The sequence below is a fragment of the Camelus bactrianus genome, chromosome 26 (assembly GCF_048773025.1).
Source record: "Camelus bactrianus isolate YW-2024 breed Bactrian camel chromosome 26, ASM4877302v1, whole genome shotgun sequence".
NCBI classification, from domain to species: Eukaryota; Metazoa; Chordata; class Mammalia; order Artiodactyla; family Camelidae; genus Camelus; species Camelus bactrianus.
The window spans coordinates 2366005-2384815 of record NC_133564.1 but is presented as its reverse complement, the minus strand read 5'-3'; the positions used below and the strand labels follow the sequence as shown (position 1 = coordinate 2384815).

At 38.1% G+C, this 18811-nt stretch overlaps 1 long non-coding RNA gene across 3 annotated transcripts in view; it reads right to left on the bottom strand.

Annotated features, from left to right (window-relative positions):
• LOC141575086 (uncharacterized) overlaps positions 1-18811 on the bottom strand; it is a 65556-nt gene that overhangs the window by 34363 nt on the left and 12382 nt on the right. For all 3 annotated transcript variants that reach the window (XR_012502402.1, XR_012502400.1, XR_012502401.1), the window contains exons 4-5: positions 18265-18550; positions 15594-15708 (exon numbers count right to left, since the gene is read on the bottom strand). This is a non-coding gene — a long non-coding RNA (uncharacterized LOC141575086). The remainder of the gene's footprint in view (positions 1-15593; positions 15709-18264; positions 18551-18811) is intronic.

Below are 18811 nucleotides of genomic sequence, written 5' to 3'. Positions count from 1 at the left end.
CATGTTGTGCAAACAGCCTGTCCCCAGAGTGTTTGTGGAAAACAATCAGCAGTGAGTAACTTTACAACTGCATGAGGCAGTGGTACCAGTACAGGCTAATTAGATGCTGACTAGGAAACTTAGAAGGCAAAATTGTGTATTGAGACTTTCTGGGGGTGGAGGTAGGGTTAAATAGCTCCAAAAAATTCTGAGAATTGTAGAAGTCCGTACACATGTGTGGCATATGGCAAGGAAAGATCTGAGAAAATCTTAAGCCTTCAACTCTGGCTGAACTTGAGGTTCTGCATAAGCAAGAACTAAAGGCTACAGAATAGCTGCAGACTGCCTGCCGGTGCTGAGGGCATCCCTCAGCACGCAGGCACACAGCCACCTGGCAACAGCTCAAACGATTGGCTCCAGGCATTGAAAGAATTCACTGTCCAATCATTATTACAGTGATGACAACTAGGCTTTCTGCACACATACAGATCTCATGGCCATGCATGATAAAGAATACAGACTTTACAGAATTTGTTCAGGAAAGTAACTAAATAAATATCTGCAGCAGCAATGACAATGGAAACAATGATAAACCCTGGAGATGAGGAAAATCTGGCTTTCAGATCTGCCATATTGTAATATTTTAAATGTCCAGTTTTCAACAGAAAATTACAAGATGTACAAAGAAACAGAAAAGTTTGGCCATAACACAGGGGAGAAAGTAGTCAATAGAAACTCCCTGAGGAAACCCAGACACTGGACTTACTAGACAAAGACATAAATAAGGAATTACACATATGATCAAAGAGCTAACCGAAACCATGCCTAAAGAATTTAAGTATGTGAACATCTCATTGTACAGAGAATATCAATAGATAAAATTTACATTAAAAACCAACTGGACATTCTAGAGATACAAATATATTGACTAAAATGAAAAATTCAATAAGAGATTTCTCTGTAGATATGAACTTGTTGAAGAAAAAGTCAGTTAATTTAAAACAACTGAGATTATCCAGTCTGTGGAACAGAAAGAAAAAGGAATGAAAAAAAATGAACACTGTGTCAGAGATAGGTTGGACACCATCAACAATACCAATACACATATAATGTGAGCGCCAGAAGGAAGGAGAGAAAAAAAGGGGTAGAAAAAGTATATAAAGAAATAATGGCTGAAAACTTCCCAAATTTGATGAAAACATTAATTTGTACATCCCAGCAGCTCAACAAACTCCACGTGGTATGAACATAGAGACATCGAAAATAGGCACATCAGACTAAGTGTGTCAAAAGAGAAGAACAAAGAATCTTGACAGCAGAAAGAGAAAAGAGGCTCAACATATTCAAAGGCTCCTCAGTAAGACAGTTGATTTCTCATCAAAAACCATGGAGACCAGAAGGCAGTGGGATGGTATCGTCAAAGTGATAAAAGGAAAATACTGTCACCAAGTATTTTATAGCCAACAAAATGATTCTTCAAAAAAAAAAAAAAGAAGAAATTAACACACTCCTACAAAGTCTGAAAGGATCAATTGCTAGCAGGCCTGCCCTACAAGAAATATTAAGGATAGTCCAGCAGGTGTAAATGAAAAGACACTCACCTGAAAAATAAAGAGCACTACTACATGAGTAAGAAAATAAAACAGTATAAATACAGTATTACATGTACGTGTTTTCTTCTATTTGATGTAAAAGACAACTACATAAAACAATACTTATGAAACAGTGTAGATGCACTTATAAATGCATAAAGGTGTAACTTGTATGACAGTGACAGCATGAGGAGGGGGAGGGAAAAGATTGATATCAAAGCAAAGTTTTTGTGTACTATTGAAATTAAGTTGGCATTCATGTGAACTAGATTGCTTTAAAACAATATGTTAATAATAATCTCCAGGGCAATGGAGGAGAAGGAGGAGGAGGAAGAGGAGGAGGAGGAGGAGAAGAAAAAGATAAAATAAACAACAAATTAAAATGGCACACTTGAAAATGCCTACTTTGTACAAAAAAGTGTAGTAATAGAGCATTGGGGAAATAAAAAGTCATATAGAAAGCAGATAGCAGATGTAACTTCAACCTGATAAGAAATTACATTAATGTAAATGAATTAAATATTCTAATCAAAATAGTAAAGGCAGAAATAAATGGAATAGAGAATAGATGAATAACAGAGAATAATCAACAAAAAGAAAAGTTGGTTCTTTGAAAAGATCAAGAAAATTGACAAATTTTTAGCTAGTACTGAAGAAAAAAAGGGAGAAGGTTCAAATTACTAAGATGAGAAATGAAAGGAAGGATGTCACTACTGCCCTAACAAAAATAACAAGGAATATAAGGGAATACCATGAATACTTGTATAGCCAATAAATGAGATAATCTAGATGAAATGGATAAATTCCTAGAAGGATATGTGACTAAATCTAATTCAAGAAGAGATAGAAAACTCAAATAATCCTACAATAAGTAGTGACTGAAACAGTAATCCAAAACATTCCCACAAGGAAATGCTAGGCCAGTATGGCTTTGCTGGTGAATTCCATCAACTACTTAAAGAAAAAACAAAAACAAAAAACAAACAAACAAAAAATGCTTCACAAACTCGTCTAAAAATAAAGAGGTGGGCACACTTCCCAATTCATTCAATGACACGAGTATCACACTGATACCAAAACCAGACAAAGGCATCACAAGAAAACTAAAGACTATCTCTTATGGATATAAATGCAAAAGTCCTCAACAGAATAAAAGCAAATCCAATCCATTAACATATAAAATAGACCACAATTCAGTGGGATGTATCCAGGTATGCAAAGGCACTTCAACATACAAGTCAATTCATGTAATATGCAATATTAATAGAATAATAGATAAAAACTAGGAATAGAAGAGAACTTCCTCAACTTGACAGAGAACATCTATGAAAAACCTGGAGCAAAGATCATACATAATGGTGAAAGACTGAATTATTTCCTCCCAAAATCAACATTGTACTAGAGGTTCTAGTCAAAGCAACCAGACAAAGAAAATAAAGCCTCTAGATTAGAAAGAAAGAAATAAAACTATTTCAATTCCAGATGACATGATATTATACATTGAAATCACAAGGAATCCACAAAGAAAAAAGAGAGAGAGAGAAAAAAAAAACTATTAGAATTAACAACATAGTTTGACCAAAATTGTAAGACACAAATCAATATATAAAAAAGTAATTATATTTCTATACAACAGCAGTGAATAATCTAAAAATAAAATGTAGGAAACATTTTCATTTACAATAGCATCAAAAAGAATAAAATACTTAGGAATATTAAGAAAAATATGTGGAATACTAAGGAAAATGTCTGAAACTTGTATATTGAAAACTAAAATACTACTGATGGAAGTTAAAAATGACCTAAAATAAATGGAAAGCTCTTCTGTGTTCATGGATCAGAAACCTTATTATTGTTAAGATGGCATTTGTCCTCAAAATGACCTATAGATTCAATGCAAATCTGGCTTTTTGGGAGAAATGAGCAAACTGTTCCTAAAACTATGGAAATGCAAGATACCCAGAATAGTCAAAACATTCTTGAAAAAGAACAAAGTTTTGAAGTTTCCAAATTCAAAACTCAGTAACAAGATGGTAATCCATACAGTGTGGTACTTGCATAAAGACACACAAATAGATTGAGAGAAAAGAACTGAGAGTCCATAAACAAACTCTTACATGTAGCCAGTTAATTTTTCATAAAGGTTCCATGACAATCCAATGGGGAAAAAGTAATTTTTACAAAAATGATGCTGGGACACCTGAACATACACCTGGAAAGAAAGAAAACTGAACTTTTATCTTAACACCATTTATGAAAATTAACTCAAAATAAATCACAGACCTGAAATTATAAAACTTTTAGAAAATGAACAATGAGAAAATCTTCAGGATTTTGAAGTACAAATACTTCTAAGATATGACAGCAAAAAGCACAAACAACAAAAGAAAATATGTCAAGTAAACTGGACTTCAGTAAAATTAAACACTTCTGTGCTTCAAAGGACTTCATCAAGAAAGTAAGAAGACAATCCACAGAATGGGTGAAAATATTTCCAATATTTTCCCTGATAAGGGACTTTTTATCCAGAATAGACAAAGGAGACTTAAAACATGACAATACAAAGACAAATACAATTAAAATGGGCAAAGAATTTGAATAGATGTTTCTCCAAAGAAGACATACGAATGGGAAATAAGCACATAAAAAGATTTTCAACATCAGTAGGCATTAGGGAAACAGAAATCAAAAGCACAATGACATGCCACTTCATACCAAATAGGATGACAAATATATATGATATATGATATATAAATATGTATCTATAAACCAGGTAATAAAAAGTGTTGATGAGGATGTGGAGAAACTGGACTCCTCATACATTACTACTGGAAATATAAAATGGTGCAGTCACTTTAAAAACTACTTTAGCAATTCCTCAAAATGTTAAAAGTAGAATACATCCCAGCAATTCCATTTTTTGATATATCCTGAGAAGAACTGAAAATATGTGTTCACACAAAAACTTGTCCATGAGCATTTACAGCAGAATTATTCATCATCAACTGATGGATGGATAAGCAATGTGGTGTATTTATAACAATGGCATATTATTTGAACACAAAAAGGACTTTGTGTACTGATATATGCTACACCATGGATGAGCCTTGACAACGTCACACTAAATGAAAGACGACAATCAAAAAAGGCAGCATACTGTATGGTTCTACTTATATGAAATGCCCAGAACAGGCAAATTCGTAGAGACAGAAAGTAGAGTGGTGGCTGCTGGGGTCTAAGGGAAAGGAAGTTTAGGGAGTGATTTACTAAAGGGTACTGGTTCCTTTTGGGAGTGATGGCTACAAAACCCTGAAATGTACTTAAAACCCTAATGCACAATTTCAAAGGCTGCATTTTATGGTATGTGAATTATATCTCCATAAAGCTGTTACTTTTGAAGCTGAGCCCACATATGGAGCAACTGGCCCAGCACTGACTGCAGCATCTGGAGGGGGAGTGACCCACCCACCCACCACAAAGGCGAGGATCACCTGACCCAGTGTTGGAGGGGTGCAATCTTCTTGCCGACAGACACTGTGAGCAGCACAGACAAGGGGGCAAACAGAGCAAGGTGAGTTTGTGAAACAGGGCGAAGACACAAAGGCCTCTCAATAAAACCATTAAGAGCACACAGTCTCTAGGAGAACACATCTTTGTTTTTAAAATCTTTTTATATCTGTTTTATTCCTATTAAATTTTTAATCTTTATTTTTAAACAGTTCTATATGTTTACAATTCTCATTTCATTTTTAATTCTCTTGGTTTTGATCTGTTATTTATTAGTCACAGGTTTCAAATACTGTATTTTGAATTTTCTCTTCTTTTTATTAAGATTCTTAAAAGATATCTCAACTCGATTCCTATTCTGCTTCAACTTGCTCTTCTATTATTGATTATACACTGTTTTCAAACCTTCTTTTCCTCCATTCTTTTAAAATTCTCTCTCTCTCTCTTTTAAGTTTTATTCCCACATAGGCTTTAGAAAGATAAATAAAAAAACTCCTTTAAGGACCACAATAGATAACTGATACTCCTTAAGCCACAGGGCCAGAGAGATATGAGCAGAGTGAAGAAGCAGAGGAAGTCCTGCCAATTAAAATAGCAAGAGAAATCCCCTCAAAGAACGATCAATAAAATAGACATTGATGGCCTACTAGATCAAGATTTCAAAAAAGAAGTGATCAAATTACTGAAGGAACTAAAAGAGATAGTCTTTAGAGACATAAAATATATCAAAAACAAAATAGAAGCTATAAAGAAGAGCCAAGTAGAATTGGTAAATTCATTGGCTGAAATGAGATCTGACCTAAAGGCTGTACAAAGCAGGCTAGATAATGCAGCAGAACGAATAAGTGACCTAGAAGACAGGACAACAGAAAGCACCCAATCAGAACAGCTGAGAGAAAAACAAATATAAAACAATGAAAACAATATAAGGAACCTATGGGATAATATAAAGCATGCCAATCTATGCATAATAGGGGTTCCAGAAGGGCAAGAAAGAACAAAGGGGATGGAAAAGGTAATTAAAGAAATCATGACTGAAAACTTCCCAAACCTAAAGAAGGAATCAGACACCCAAGCACAGGAGGCTCAGAGGGTCCCAAACAGGAAGAGCCCAAAGAGAAACACGCCAAGATATATCATAAGTCAAGATGGCCAGACTGAAGGATAAAGAAATGATCCTAAAGGCAGCAAGAGGAAAACAAAGAGTGAGTTACAAGAGAAGGCTCTCAGCTGATTTCTCTACAGAAACACTACAGGCCAGAAGGGAGTGGCAAGCTATATTCAAAGTCTTGAATGAAAAAAAAGATGCAGCCTAGGATACTTGCTCCAGCAAGGCTATCCTTTAGAATAGAAGGAGAGATAAAGAATTTCACAGAGAAGCAAATACTAAAAGAATTTAGCAACACTAAACCCATGCTAAAAGAAATATTGAAAGGTCTACTCTAAATAGAAAAGAAGCAGGATGCTACAGAAATGAGAATTCATGACTGTGAGAGTATTTTTCCTTTCTTCTTTTTTTTTTTTAAATCTTGTTCTCAGTAGGATGGGTTTGAGATTACATTAATATCTGTTTAGTACACACAGTTACAGTAATTGGTTAACAGACTTACAAAAAAGTGTAATCACAAGCCAAAATCTTACAAGTGAGTCACAAAAACTAAATACAATACAAAGGAAAATTACCATACCACAAAAGGAACAAGAAAGGAACCAAGAAGAAATACCAAATCAACTGCAAAAATAAGTTCAAAATAGCAATAAACTCTCATCTATCATTAATTACTGTAAATGTTAATGGTCTAAATGCTCCAGTCAAAAGACAGAGTAGTAGACTGGATAATAAAACAAGAACCTTCAATACACTGCATACAAGAGACACACTTTAGGGAGAAGGACACATATAGATTGAGAGTGAATGGACGGAAAAGGATATTCCATGCAAATGGAAATGCCATAAAAGCAGGTGTAGCAGTATTGATTTCAGACAAAATAGACTTTAAAACAAGGGCCATAAAGAAAGATAAATAAAGACATTTTGTAATGATTAAAGGATCAATACAAGATGAAGATATTACAATCATTAATATATATGCACCCAACATGAGCACCTAAGTACATTAAACAACTACTAACAGAGATAAAGGGGGAAATTGATGGGAATACAATCATTGTCAGAAATTTTAACACCACATTAACATCACTAGACAGATCTTCCAGACAGAAAATAAATAAGGCAACAGAGAAATTAAATGATACAAGAGAATAATTGGATTCAGTGGATATTTTCAGAGCATTACAATCCCCCATAACAGAATAAACAATCTCTTAAAATGTGTGTGGAACATTTTCTAGGATTGATCATGTACTTAGTCACAAAAGAAGCCTCAACAATTTTAAGAAGATAGAAATTATCTCAAGAATCTTTACTGACCACAATGCCATGGAAACTAGAAATCAACTTCAGAGAAACAAAGGAGAAAGAAAGGAAAGCATTGAGATTAAACAACATGCTATTAGAAAACCAATGGGTCGATGATGTAATCAAAGTTGAAATTAAAGAATACCTTGAGACAAATGAAAATGAAAACACAACCACACAAAACATATGGGACACAGCAAAAGCAGTGCTAAGAGGAAAGTTTAGGGTAATGCAGGCCTTCCTCAAAAAAGAAGAACAATACCAAATAAACAATCTAACCCACCAGCTGAAAGACAAGAAACAGAAGAGCAAAAACACACAAAAGTCAGCAGAAGGAAGGAAATAATAAAGATCATGGAGGAAATAAATAAAATAAAGATTAAAAAAATAGAGAAAATAATCAATCAAACCAAAAGCTAGTTTTTTGAAAGAATAAATAAAATCGAAAATCCTCTGGCCGTACTCACAAAGAAGAATAAAGAGAGAGCACAAATTTGCAAAATAAGAAAGGAAAATGGAGAAATTACAACAAATAACATAGAAATACAGAATATCATATGAGAATATCATGACAAACTACATGGAAAAAAATGGATAACCTAGTGGAGATGGACAAGTTTCTAGAAACATACAGTCAACTAAGACTGAATCAAGAAGAAACTATCCACTTGAACAAATGGATCACTAGGAATGAAATTGAATTAACAATAAAAAACCTCCCTACAAATAAAAATCCAGGACTGGACAGCTTCACCGGGGAGTTCTACCACACATACAAAGAAGAACTCATACCAGTCCTTCTCAAACTCTTCCAGAAGATTGAAAAGAAGGAATATTCCCAAACTCATTCTATGAAGCCACTATTACCCTGATACCAAAACCAGGCAAAGACACCACCAAAAAAGAGAATTACAGACTAATATCACTGATGAACACAGATGAAAAAGTCCTTACCAAAATACTAGTAAATAAAATCCAACAGCACATAAAAAAGATAATACATCATGCTCAAGTGGGGTTCATCTCAGGGACACAAGGATGGTTCAACATATGAAAATCAATCAATGTAATACTTCACATCAACAAGAGAAAGGACAAAAACCACATGATCATCTCAATAGATGCAGAAAACTTTTGATAAAATTCAACACCCATTTATGATAAAAATTCTCACCAAAGTGGGTATTGAGGGAACATATCTCAACATCATAAAAGCTATAGATGACAAACCTACAGCCAGCATAGCACTCAACGATGAAAACCTCAAAAGATTCCCACTAAAATCTGGGACAACTCAAGGATGCCCACTATCACCACTCCTATTCAACATAGTCTTGGAAGTCCTGGCCACAGCAATCAGGCAAGTAACAGAAGTAAAAGTGGTCTAAATTGGAAAAGAAGAGGTAAAAGTGTCACTATATGCAGATGACACGACAATATATATAGAAAACCATAAAAGGTCCACACAAAAACTACTAGAGCTGATCGAAGAATTTAGCAAAGTAGCAGGTTACAAGATTAATGTTCAAAAATCAGTTGCATTTCTTTACACAAATGATGTCAACAGAAAAAGAAAGTAAAGAAACAATCCCCTTTAAAATAGCACCCAAAGTAATAAAATATCTAGGAATAAATCTAACCATAGACGTGAGAGAATTATACACAGAAAACTATAAACCATTGGTGAAGGAAATTAAAGAAGACTTTAAAAAATGGAAAGGTATCCCAAGCTCTTGGATTGCAAGAATCAATATTGTTAAAATGGTCACACTGCCCAAGGCAATCTACAGATTTAATGCAATCCCTACCAAATTATCCTGGACATATTACATAGAACTAGAACAAATCACAATAAAATTTATATGGAACCATCAAAGACATAGAATTTCCAGGGAATAACTTAAGAAAAAAAGAAAGAGGCTGGAAAAATAACTGTCCCAGACTTGAGACAATTCTATAGAGTTACAGTCGTCAAGACAGCATGGTATTAGTACAGAAACAGACATACAGCCAAATGGAACAGAATAGAGAGCCCAGAAATGAGCCCAAATACTTTTGGTCAACTAATATTCAACAAAGGAGGCAAGAATATACAATGGAATAAAGATAGTCTCTTCAGCAAGATAAATATAAGACAAGATACAATAAACCTCCTAGGAGAAAATACAGGCAAAATATCTGACATACATCTCAGAAATCTTCCCCTAGGGCAGTCTACCCAAGCAATAGAAATAAAAGCAAGAATAAACAAATGGGACCTAATGAAACTTACAAGCTTCTGCACAGCAAAGGACACCTTAAGTAAAACAAAAAGACAACCTACAGAATGGGAGAACATTTTTGCAAATGAAACTAACAAAGGCTTGATCTCCAGAATATATAAGCAGCTCATATGACTTACTAAGAAACAACCAAATAACCCAATCCAAACATGGGCAGAAGACCAAAACAAGCAATTCTCCAAGGAAGATATACAAATGATCAATGGGCACATGAAAAAATGCTCAATATCACTAATTATCAGAGAAATGCAAATCAAAAGTACAATGAGGTATCACCTCAAACCAGTCAGAATGGCCATCATTCAAAAATCCACAAATGACATATGCTCGAGAGGCTGTGGACAAAGGGAAACCTCCGACACTTCTGGTGGGAATGCAGTTTGGTGCAGCCACTTTGGAAACAGTATTGAGTTTCCTCAAAAGACTAGGAATAGAATTGCCATATGACACAGGAATCCCACTCCTGTGCATATATCCTGAAGGAACCCTACTTCAGGATGACAGCTGCACCCCAATATACATAGCAGCACTATTTACAATAGCCAAGACATGGAGATAGCCTAAATGTCCATCAACGGATGACTGGCTAAAGAAGTGGTATATTTATACAATGGAAAACCACTCGGCTATAAAAACTGACAATATAGGGCCATTTGCAGCAACGTGGATGCTCCTGGAGAATGTCATTCTAAGTTAAGTAAGCACCGTAACAAGGAATAAAGAGAAGTTACCTCTAAGTACAGTTATTTTGATTAAAATATACATACAGAAAGCAAGTCACCCCCACGACTGCTGCCAGGAGGAGCATCTGAATGTAATAGCCCAGCCCAAGCAAAGTAGATTCCGACCTTATCTCCGTAGAATTTCCTGTAGAAAGACAGAAGGTAGTTTCAGAAGACACACATATTCACTCTGTAGCTTCATCCTCATGTTAATTTCTTTTTTCTTTGTTTTTAAGGTGGGGCATAAATAGGTTTATTTATTTGTTTTTTAAATGGAGGCATTGGGGATTGAACCCAGTACCTCATGCATGCTAGGCATTCACTCTACCACTGAGTTATACCCTCCTTCCATCATACTAATTTCTGATTCTAAATCAAGGGGGCTTTAAGTTTAAACCTCTGACTCAATTCACACTTAAAACATATGCGTTTTCACAGCAGCCCCCAAATTCTACCGTGAAATAAGAAGTATTTTACGTATCATAGAAATACAGATCACTGGTTCACCTGCTGAAGAGAGATAAATGAGAACAGAGCAAAGGAGGGGACGAGGCCGACTCCGGAGCAGATGCAGGGGATCATCACCACTCACTGGACAGTCTGGCACATTCAACAAATCCCACCAAAGATCATTCTTAACAGGCTTGACACAAGTGGACTTCAACTACTGGCTCAGTCATCTGAGTCTGCCTTATCTCGGGAACTTCCCTGGAGCAAATGCATCGTAAAACACAGATAATAAGGAAATGGCTGATAATGATAACAACTGGGAGTGCAATGTCTCTCTGACAAAATATTTATAAAACTCATGTAGGAATGGGAGAGGGCAGGAGGGATGTGGCTGAGTAAGGAACTGCCCTGTATTCTTTGTATCTAGCACGTCGGCTGTTCCTAGGTTTCAAAAACACTTCAATGTTACTCAGTTAAGCTGGAGTAGACGGAACAGGCCAGGGAGGCAAGATTAGAAGAAAGGAGGCAGGGCACAAAGCGGTGCCAGGCTGGTCCTGAAAGGGAGACAGACACAGACAGGCAGACACAGAGGGCTTAGGGATGAGGCTGAACAATGAGGCGGCGGCTCAGGTGTGTTTGCTGCTGCTGCTACTTCCCTCAGCTGGAGCACTGCTGACACGGCAGTGCTGGGTAAGACCTGTGACTTTCCTCAGCTCTGAGTTCTCTCGGAAGCTTCCGGCTCAGTCTGGAGCTGAGATGAGCTCCGAGGGCTTAGCCTAGGGGGGACTCAGCTCTGAGAACAGCCTGGAGTCCTGAGAAACTTCACGCAGGAACCCCTAGGGCTGGACCAGCGCTCACAGGGCTGCTGTGAGACCAGCTCCATCGTCAGAGACCTGGGCGTGGACCATTCCATGGGGAAAATGGCTGAGCCCGATGCCAAATCAGATAGGAGGGACAAAGTGTGTTCATTCTCATGTGACTGGTCTTTGTGGCCTGGCTCACAGATGGCAGGCTCAGGATGGTGTCTGGCAGAGAAAACCCTGGCAATGGGTCTGAGATGTCTTGGACTCTTTCTTGTTAAGCTTTTTGTAATACATTCTTATCAACTATCCATCCTGAAAATGCCACATTCAAAACTGAAAGAATGTTAGAAGTTGCTTGCTCCAACTGGCCAATGGTAAACACATCCTGCTACAGTTAGAGAGCTGGTCAGGCAGCCTCTGCCTGCATATTTATAATGACGGAGAGTTCATTATTTCCAAAGGTTACATGTCGGCAAGAATGTCAGAAAGAATTTTTGAACCTTAAACAGATGTCTGCCCCCTAGTCCTTGCTGAAAGGCTAGAAATAATGAGGATCCCTTCAAATGTAGTTTTGTCTGATTGTTATCTCTCTCTGTCAAAAACACCCCAATTCTTAACATCAATTTTTCAAAATTCAGCTTTGATTTCTTTTTATCAAACTTATACCATACATTCATTAAAGAGTCAAACAGTTCTCGAACACCGATTGTAAAAAGGAGCAGTTCCCAACAACCACCCCATTTCCTGGTCAGAAGCAACAATGTTCAGCTCCTACTGCTGACTCTTGGAATAAAAACTCCCTATTTCTGACTAATATCCTTGTAACACAGCCTACTGACTTTTTCAGCTTTATGTATCACCTATTTAACTTTCTATTTTGGAAAATGAATATTAAGCTCTCTTTCAAACCACATCTCCTCTACACACCCAAACCTTCATTCTTCCAACCTTTTGATACAAATACATTATAATTTTGATCAGCTCAGTATCCTTGCTTTACATTATTAGGACTCTGTACAGACTGTTCACAGCTGTAGCAAGTTGTCTGCTAGGCTTACTTTTTTATTCCCTACTTTGTTTTTCCTGGAGTTAATAATTGTCTTGGTGGTTCATAGCTTAGATTTCTCTGCGCTTAACAATTCAACCCCATACCTTCTCCTAATGAATAACTTTCTCAATACTTTCCAATTCATTGTCTACAAATTTCATCTCCTTGAATAAATCTCTTCAGATCTCCTTCAACCTGGATTAACGACATGCTAGTCTTGTCACAGAGCTCAAGGGGCCACTAGTGGGAAGCAACAAGGGAATACATGGACCAGGAGAAGGGAACAGATCAACATAATTTCCTTCACAAAACATACTTAAAATAGTGGGAAAATTGTTTTCTTTACAAACACAAACACACACACCAACCCCAAAATCCCATAAAGAATGATTAAATAGCCATCAAACCCATTGCCCTGCCATCAAATTCTGTATAACATAAAACAAAAATAACAGAAGGAATATATCATATAAATATGAATCTCAAGGGGGATGGGGTACACTCAGTGGCAGAGTGTGTGCTCAGCAAGCATAAGGTCCTAGATTCAATCTTCAGTACCTCTATTAGAAAAAAAACATTAGAAACAATAGAAAAATGTATCAACTTTAAATATTTACAAATATATAAACTTCCTCTTTTAAAACTGTTCTACAGGATAATCCGGGTTAATGAGAAAGTGCCTCTTCATGACTGTGATCCTGCTGATAATTGTGGGAGGAAATTAGAGTATGACCACATGAAATAAAATCCCTTATGAAATAATGATCCCGGGTGACAATCATTATTGGCTGCTGTCATCACAAAAAAGAGAGTCAACTGGACATTATGTACCTTATGACAGGAGTACAAAACTTCATATAACAAATATTCTTGCACAAATTTGAACCTCGTTCAGATCAAGCTTTTAGGGGAGGATCAAATCACTTAGCTAAAGCCAATACATAGGATGGAGAAATAAGTCTAACCACAGGGGAGAATGAAATCAACCAAACAGGAAATAGAGAAATCCCTCAGCAATTTCAAGGAAAATGAGAAACAGGAAAATTATAGATTAGAACCCACTTGAGAGATATGCTAGCTGCAATGTGTGAACTTAGTCTGGATCCTGATTTCAACCCCAAAACTGCTTAAAAGTGTATTTTTGTGACAATCAGGGAATTATTTTGTAACCCTAAAAAAAATGAATATTCCAATTGTATTTGAAAGAGACCTTGTCATTTCACTAATGAAAGGTTAATCTACGTAGGATTGCCTTCAAAATGATCCCGAAGTGGGGGAGGGGAAGAGGTGGAGATGAAAGTTGCAACAACAGTGACTCTGAGTTGATAATTCTGGAGATGGGTGACTGATACAGACAGGCTGGCTGTGCTGTTCTCTCTACTTCTGTACGTGTTTGAATCTTTCCATAAAATGTGAAACAAACAAAAAGACTTCAGTGATTTAAAACCCTCACTTGGAAGGTTAAGAGGTTTGCCCAAGTAGGTGGGCATCTGAATGGGTCACTGAGATTAGGAAGATCAGGCACCTGGCTCCAGGCCGACCTGGGGCTACCTTGACCCTTCTCTTCTCCTCACCATCCACAGCCAGCCCATAACTGCATCCTGTCAGCTCCACTCCCCAAACGCATTCTCCCTGGCTCCCACCATCTCTCATCTGGCCCACTCCAAGAGCCTCCGACCAGGCCTCCCTGCTTCCTGGGTCCCTGCAATTCATTCTCCACATTATCTTTGCAAATTGTGAGAGAAAATTACCTTAGTGCTTAAACTATCATGACTGCTTCTCACTGCACTTAGAGTCTACACTACTTTCCGTGCTCCTGATGCCCTTCTAAACCTCGCGTCTCATCACTCTCACCAGCGTTGGCTCCAGTATCTCCTCAAACCTGCTGAGCACATTTGTGCCTCGGGGCAATGGACAAGCTGCCTCTATTCCTGGGGTGACTTATCCCAGATCCTCAAAGACCAGCCTCCTTATCACCATCTCAGCTCACATGTAACCTTCTCAAAGATAGCTTTCTTGACTCCATTTCCACCAAGTCTCCCATCTCAACACTGTATTATTTCCTTCATTTCAATCTGAAATTGTTTCCTTATTAGCCCGATTATTTTTGTTTGCTCAGTTGTCCTTGGCCTCCCTCCTCCCAGCAGCCTTGCACAAACAGCATAAGCTCCCGGGGAGCAGCCGGCGCTGATGCTCTGAGAATACACATGCTGAGCGTGACATTACAGTCACGTGGTGTAGTGAAACGGTGTCGAACAGCAGATAGAGCTAAGCAGTGAGAATACTTCTCTTATTTTATAATTTAAGTGAAACCTAACATTTACTCCTGTTTAATGAAGAATTTGGTAGGTCTTTGTTCCCAGTTCCTGGACGGCAACCCCTAAAGCCTTGAAATTTCCCAAGATAGGAGTGTCTTTACTATTCATGGTGGACCCTTGGATGGCTTGTGTTCATGAGATAACTCAGGATGGGGACTGGCCAGCCAGAGACACCAACCATGTGATTAGAGGAGTGGGGCTTTGAGCTTTGTGACAAGTGACTGACCATCAGGAGAGGTAGGGGCTCAAATGTTAGGGCTTTGACTTACAGTTAGTGTTTGGGGTAGCCATGTCAGTAGTGACCCAATAAATCATGTCTTTGTAATAAAGTCTCCAGTAAAAACTTGGGGCAACAAAGCTCAGAGCTCCTGTGAGCTTCCTGGTTGGTAACACTCTTGGAGGACTGTCACACTCAGAAGCCATGAGGGCAACCCTGAGCCCTTCCCACTGGAGTGCTCTCCACAACAGCTCACCTGATGAGATCTAAGGGCTGCTTCTTGTCTATGCTTCGAGGAGGAGCACATTCCCTGTACAGAAGGCCCTGTTCGCTGGGGCAGCTGAGGTCCTCTGATGGAGGCTGAAGTTGCACTGGGAAGCAGAAGCAAACAGGTGAGCGTCACTGTCACCACGTGTTCACATGTTCTGCTAATAAAATGTGGTGCTAACACTTTGTGGTCATTTGTAAATAAGGGGCCCTCCTTTGCCAGAAGGGATGGAGGTACCATATAATTTTTCATAATTCTCACCGAGGATTAATACTAACCCCTTGAGGGTCATTTGCAAACGTGGCTGGAAAGGAACACTTGGATGTTACAGTCCTGGGACCACCGTGGGTACCTGGTGAGGGCCTTGCAGATGCTTAATGTCCTACAACCGGGCCAGTCTTCCACAGCAAAAAAAACTACGCCACCCAAGTGCCCAAACTGCTTCAGTGGAGGCAGCAGCCCCCTCCTTGGACACCCAGAGGAACCTGGACTTTGGCTGTTTAGGGGCAGGGTCAATTCTAAAACCCAGGCTTTTTTGTCCCCACAATTCAGTAGTTATTCGGTGACAGCACATGGAATATAAACAATAAAGAAATTGACATGATGTTATATATTTAGCTTACTCAAGAAACAAAATTTAAATCCAGTCATTCTCCTTCCCACCTGACCTACTTTCCTTTCTCCTGTACTAGAACCAGATTATTACCCACCCAGCCTTAGCATGGGTCCTGACTCCACTTACCTCCCTCCCAAACATCACATGAGATGATTCCTCAGCCTGGATGTGGAACCAGCAATTACAACAGGCTTTAGTGGAAAAGAAATGGTTGTGTGCAGATGCCAACTAAACACTGTAGAATCCTGGTGTCCCACATTAGTAATCATGACAGCTGTTTGCAAGTGTCCCCAAAGTTCATTTCAGACTCTCACTGCTAATTTTGCTGGGATATAAATATAAAACATGTGGACTGCTGGGCTGGACTGCTATGCTGAGTCTCTGATCCAGGAAGCTCAGTGTCTGCTCCCTGCAACCAGCTCCCTGTTCTGTTCATGCATGTGCATCAAGCAGCTGTTTAGTGTCCATTTTAGTATCTTAGACAGTGCATTTCAGTATGGTCTTCATCCACAAATACGTGTACCACACAGTAGTAATGATCAATCTCAGTCTTTGCTTTCTTTTGTCTTAGAGAGTCAGATAAACGGATAGCAAGGTAACAAAGTCATAGAGCGCTATAATATAGTATTTCCTTTATTTCAATGACAGGATTTATTTAAAGAGCTTAGATATAACATCTTTGCATTTATGGCAACATTTAGCGTCTGAAGCTCTTACATTTTACAAACTTCATTTCATGCGAGATGTTGTCAGTTAGAGAAGTGCTTCTGAATTTGAGGGGTTGCTGTCATCTCAGATGGAGTCCCTAAAAAATGTCAAAACTCTGCAGTATTGTCATCATGACAAGAACTCAGACAGATGAAATTTGTAAAGCCCTGTGATTTACTAGTGCACAGACAGAAAATGGTATTTCAGAGGGAAAAAGCCTGAATTACAGAAAATGATAAATGAAATGGTCTAACATGCATTTCCCTTACAAAGAACTAATACTTCTTTGGTTGATAATAACATCTGTCAGTAATTATGAAAAGAGCTGGCAAATGCATAGTACTTACTATTAGCCAGGGCTGTTCTAAAATTCAAACAGATTCATTAATCACCATAGCATCTCTACGAGGTGGGTACTATTATTATCCCCATTTTATTGATGAGGAACTTGATAAACACAGAGGCTAAATGACTTTTACAAGGTAGACAGCGAGAAACCAGCACAAGTGTTCCAGCCTGATTCTATGCTCTTGGCCAGTTCTACCTTTTTTTTTTTTTTTTTTGGTGGCAGGGAGATAATAAGGTAATTCTGGTGGGGGGTGGGGAGGTAATTAGGGTTATTTGTCTATTTTAGAGGAGGTGTTGGGGGCTGAACCCAGGACTTTATGCGTGCTAAGCATGCGCCCCATCACTTGAGCTGTACCCTCACCTCTCGAGTCTATGCTCTTAGCTGCTAATCCACACTGCCCCACATGGTAACTCTGGGGGAACTACAGTTCATTCATTCACCCACTTGTTAAACTCAGCCTTCCTGGTGCCTGGGATTCAGCAGTGAACAAGACAACATGGTTCCTGCCCTAAATGGGCTTGTCGACTCCTGACATATTATCTTCATTTTACCCAGGAAGTAACAAGGTCAAGAAGACTCACCTTTTCCTGTTAACACCGGAGGATACATGAAGTGCTTTATTTCATTTCTGCCATTTGACTTACACCATGGGAAGGGAAAGCTGCCTTGCAGATCCCGGAGCTCACAAGCCAGTTAATCCTGAATTTTTTTTTAAAACTGTCCCTTACTTGATACTTGATCTGAGAAAGGATGAAGTAAACCTAAATAGATTCTAAGAAAGCGTGTGGTTTATACAGGGTAAATAACCAGCCACTGTTTACTATCCTAACAGGAATCTGTAGGCATATTTCTTTTCTTTCTCTTTTTTTCATTTTTATGGGCAGCTTTTAAAAACCAAACCAAACCAACAAAACCAAATCACTTATAATTCAACAGCAGGTTCTAAATCACCCCCAAGACAGCAGCTAAACTCGGTTTAGACTTACAGTGAGGCTCCTGGTGGTTGGATTGATGAATGTATCTCTATCCTGAATATAAAAGTCGTTCACGCAGCTCTTCTCAAATAGGGCAATGAAAAACTCTTGTTCCGGTTGTTGATACTTTCATCCACTTGGAGGACTTTCATAAAACAGCTGAAGGTATCAAAGGCTGAGGACACGGTTTTCAGATGATTGGGATTCAGAGGCAATTTTATGTACAGTATCTCAGCGTATGTACAGAGCACCTCCCACAGGGTGTGTACATTTGCAAATACAAGCTTGTCATCAAAACCTATATTGGGAGAATGAAAACACAAACCAGGAAATTATTTTCACATTTTTAGTACACAGATTTTTCTTACATTGCTGGTAGTTAAAGCACTTGTGCAAACACACACAGATATGACACTGGTAAAAGTGAAGATATAATGAAAATAGATTTGCAAACCATCATACATTTTTGCCTTAAAGTTAATTTCTTTGTTGAAATTACTGAAAAGTTATTTAAAATCCTTACAATTCATTCATAAAATAACCAATGTTTTAGATGAAG